General features: G+C 47.8%; 1 protein-coding gene across 1 annotated transcript in view; it reads right to left on the bottom strand.

Moving 5' to 3' along the window:
• Positions 1 to 5,000, bottom strand: part of adamtsl5 (ADAMTS like 5) — a 22,075-nt gene that overhangs the window by 15,099 nt on the left and 1,976 nt on the right. The window lies entirely within an intron of this gene.

The following is a 5,000-nucleotide window of genomic DNA, read 5'->3' on the forward strand; positions in this document are numbered from 1 at the left end:
GAACATAAAAACAGTCAGTGGATTATACACATACATACACACACACACACACACACACACACACACACACACACACACACACACAGAAAGACAGAGAGAGAGAGAGAGGGAGAGAGAGAGGAAAAAGACACACACACACACAGAGAGAAAGACAGAGAGAGAGAAAGACTTGGGGCCCCAGGTCATGGGGTCACTGATAACCACAACAAATAAGCTGCCATGCTACTGGGCTCCCTGTGGGCAGGAACCAAGGTCAGGAATGCCCTCCTCCCTTTCCGTACACCACCACCCCCCCCCCCCCCCCCCCCAGCATCATTAACTCTCCCACACCCCCCAGGGATCATTATTAACTCCCACACACTCAGACAGGGGGACCGCCCTCCAGGGTTCACCAAGCTCCCAGCACCCCCAGACAACCTCACTACTCAAGGTATACAATCCAGTCAGGGGAGGCTGAATGAAACCATTCCTCATTCCATTCCATGCATTACAATGAGCCGTCCTCTGATTTCTACCTTCACCAGCCTCCTCTGGGGAGCTACCTATAAACACTACCGCTTCTGCTAACACACAGCAGCCAGCCACGGAGCCAGGCCCTGACAGGGAGAGGGGAGAGCTAACATTGTAATGTTTATGAGTGTTGCCACAACTGTGTGCCCTGAGTAACTAGCTTGTTGTCAACTCCCTGTCCTCCCTCACCCCTGCCTGCATCCGCCCACCTCAAGGATGATCGAAAGATGAACTGAGACCACACACACACACACACACACACACACACACACACACACACACACACACACACACACACACACACACACACACACACACACACACTGTCTTTCTCAGAAATTTTAATTCTTGGAAACCCTCCTCTATATAAATTATTGCTACCTTCCTGGCACTGCTTTGCTTACGGCTACTGTGTACACTGCACATCTGTGAGGAGAGGAACACAAGCAGTCCCTCATTTGAGATAATACATACTCTGTCATATTCTGAGGAAAGACTGTAGTGCTGATTGATCAAAACACTCTCCCCTACTATCTCCATCTCCCCTCCTCCATGTCTCCTCCTTTCTTTTCATCGCCTCTCTTTTCATCTCCTTCACTCCCTCCAACCCTCACTCGACCTAACTCCTTTTTACATTATCCCTCTCCTCTGCCTTTCCTCTATTCCCCCCCATGTCTCTCTCCCTCCCTATTTCTCTCTCTTTCCCACCCAGTCCCTCTCTTTTCTTCTCCTCTCCTCCCTCTCCTCCCTCTCTCTTATCTCTCCCTGGTCCATAAACAGCAGAACTGGGCCAGGGCCGTGCTTTGGCATGGTCCCAGGTCAGTAGCTGCCTGGTCCAATTAAACGATACACATCTTCCTCACACTCGGCTGAGCAGAGGAGCCCTACCCTCCAGGACCGGCCGTAGCTGGGCTGGTCTGAGACGTGTGGCCCAATCTTAAAACACTCTGGAATAGAACGAGGGGGGGGGGGGATTCCACTAGGAGAGGCTGGTGGAGGTAGAAATAGGAGGACAGGCTCATTGTAATACATGGAATGGAATGACAAACTGTATCAAACACATTCCATTCCATGCATTACAATGATGATTTCTGCCTCCACCAGCCTCCCCTGAATTCCAGACAGAATGGACATTTTCTTTTGCTACACTCAATGACAATGAGGAAAAAACAACAACAACATTCAAACATCAGGAACTGCTCTGGCCCAATGTTCAAATCCACCTTTAAAGGTGTCTAAATGTGAGAGGTCTAAGAGAGGCTGGCTGGTCGCTGTTGGCCCCCTAATACAGGGGCCATTCTGGGGGTCATAAGGGGTCACAGCGTCTCCTCCTGGTCTGATTACGGCCACGGCAGAACATTAGAGAGCGGCCACAGGGCAGGGAGAGGAACATGCCTTTCATCAATATGAGACAAGCTGTTTAGTTGGCCTGACATTAGCCCCTGCAAGGGTACAGAGAACACATTACCTACCTACCAACTACACACTACACCCACCCCACTAACCCCCACACATCAAAGCTTAAAAACAGATGAAACTCAACCAACCCAATATACCACATGCTGCTTAAGACAAGTTTCAAAACGTTGCCACTTATAAAGGTGGCACTGAAGCAAAACAGTATCAGTTATTTTTCACTCAACATCAAAGTATAATGTGATGTGTGTATATGTGTTAACTTCAGTAATGTTGCTATTGTTAATAGAACACACAGCAAGACTCATATAGGTCTTTTCCTCCCACCTGCCTAACACGAGTCACAAAGGCCAGTTGGGGGTCATGAACCTTGTTAAAAGGTTAAAGGGAGTAAGACTCCCCCCATTCTCCCAACCCATGACTCATAATTCTGTTGTAATAATGTTGAACTCACAAACCTTTGCTTTACTGCACTCCAAAACCACAGGTTGCTCTCTCTCTCTCTCTCACCCTTCCTCCTTCCTTCCTCCCTCCCTCATCAAATACAAAGCGGTTTCATGCCATTATCTTGCAGTGAGATTACAGCTAGAATAGCGTGCTGACTGCTGAAGTGTATTGCAGGTGAGAATGTGACCTTTGCCCTCTAACACAGTGTGGGACGTGTCAGGAGGGTTAGAGGCACCATGGCTACTGTGGGACCACCTGGGGACTCTGGGGGGACCTCTGTGGCCCCTGGACTCTGGGGGGACCTCTATGGCCCCTGGGTTCTTTATGGGATCAGGGTCTAGCGGTGGTGCCTACCAAATGCTTCAGTGCTATAATCTATGACCCACGAGTGAGAAAACCAATGTTGCTAAACAGGACCTAGTATTAACCTGTGACCCAAAAGGACTTAGCCGTGACCCAACGTTTGGGAAGCGCTGCTCGTACGCTTGGTGCTTGCATACAAAGCAGGCATCATGAATAGACTCAAGCTTGAACAGATGTTCAGTGGGAAAAACGAACTGGTGAACTTTGAACCCGAAATCTATGGTGACAATTAAAGGGGCAGCAAGACACTCACACAGGCAAGGGTCCTGGTCAAGGATCGGCAGCATGAGATAGATTTATCACACTTCACTGAAAGGACCCTGTGAGCGTTTGACATAGTGTGTGAATTTTCAGAAAACCTCTTAACATTTCAGTGCATGCTTAGTTGATTATGGTATGGTTTTCATTTAGTCTTGTTATGCAAAACGTCTTCACATAGAGAACATTTCTGAGGCATTTGATTTGAAAAGGACTGTAGAATTGGAATGTAGAATTGGAATGTAGAATTGGAATGTAGAATTGGCATCATAACTAAACAGTGCACTTTGTTTGATTGCTATTCAAAGGTCCCTTGAGATCATTGTATAAATGAAAAGCACATCTTCGATGTACTGTTGCTTGATAAGATGTTGCTGATCTTGGAGCTCTGAGATCCCTGCTCCTCTTCCCTGCTCCTCCGCCCTGCTCCTCTTCCCTGCTCTTTTTTTTGCCCCAACCCTCCCCTAAAAGGAAAATTGTAATTACTATTATTTTAATTTCTTATATATTTTTTGCCCAGCCACTATCCCCCCCCCGCCTCATCAGAGGACTGCTCCTCTTCCCTGCTCCTCTTCCCTGCTCCTCTAACCCTGCAGCACTGAGATCCTCCTCGCTGCCTTTTGATTGCCTGGATCGCCTACATCTTTTCAACATCAACTACATCAACGGTTCCTTGATAAGATGTCCCTGTTGCTAATCCTGGAGCTCTGACATCCTCCTCCCTGCTCCTCTTCCCTGCTCCTCCTCCCTGCTCACCTGACAGCCAACCCTGGATCCTCCTCCAGGCTCCTCCTCCCTGCTCCTCTTGCCTGACTGCACCATCACTTCCCCCTCAGGACAAACAGCAGAAACATGCTACATTGTCATACCTCAGGGATTATAAGATTATCCTTTCACAACCACTTTGACTAAGATAGGCCCTCAACCGGGCCATCTATGGTCATGTGCTCACCAGCAGAGATAGGTACACGCTATGCAGACATTTGAATAACACCCGTGTCACCCTAATCTCCTCGGAGGTCACTTAGAGTCACTTTTTCAAGAGCAGTTTTCTTTTTCCCACCAAAACATCCTCCACCCAAAGACTGTTTTCAAATATGGTATTTTTAATGCCAGCAAACAAATACATGTAAGACTTGTGCAAGTGTAAGGTGATACAGTACTGACACAAACAAAACTGTCACAGATTGTGGGTTAGCTAGCCACATCACAAGTTGACAAGGTTCATTAATAGATAAGGGATCTAACATGCAGTCCAGACGACATTTTGAGCAGTAAACTCTTATCTCAGTGTACCTTGAGATACTCTTAAGTGGAGGCTGGTGGAGGTGGAAAACTGAGGACGGGCTCACTGTAATGCATGGAATGGAATGGGGAATGGTGTTAAACATGCGTTTGATACCATTCCTCATTCCATTCCATGCATTACAATGAGCCCGTCCTCCGATTTCTACCTCCACCAGCCTCCCCTGCTTTCAACAGACAAGACTCAAGCATGCCGGAGGCTCCCAGCAGTAATGAGACCTTCTTAAAAGTGACCTGTATTTAAGTATTGATCACCCTGCCCTCATGCATATACATGCCCTGTACAGAGAGGAGATGGAAATTCCACCTCGGGGGGTGGTGGTGGTGGGGGGGTTTAGGGTTTAGGGTGGGGGACAGGGATGGGGATGGGGATGGGGGACGGGGGGTGCCGATATTCTGTAGCTGTAGCCTGAATTAGAGCCATCATTCTAATTCATCATCAGCTATATGGCTGGTGGAGGTAGAAATCGGAGGACGGGCTAATTGTAATGCATGGAATGAGACGTGCATTCCATGCATTACAATGAGCCTGTCCTCCGATTTCTACCTCAACCAGCCTCCTTCACTCTGAAGCTATATGATCAGCAATGTACCAGAAGTACATTAAATCCCTTCTCTTACAGGCGTGATGGCTCCTAACCAAACAAACATTCCTTTAGCCTGTTATCTGAGAGGAGAAACGTTCCCTGAGGTCTGACTCT

The sequence above is a fragment of the Argentina silus genome, assembly GCF_951799395.1.
Source record: "Argentina silus genome assembly, chromosome: 19".
Taxonomy (NCBI): Eukaryota; Metazoa; Chordata; class Actinopteri; order Argentiniformes; family Argentinidae; genus Argentina; species Argentina silus.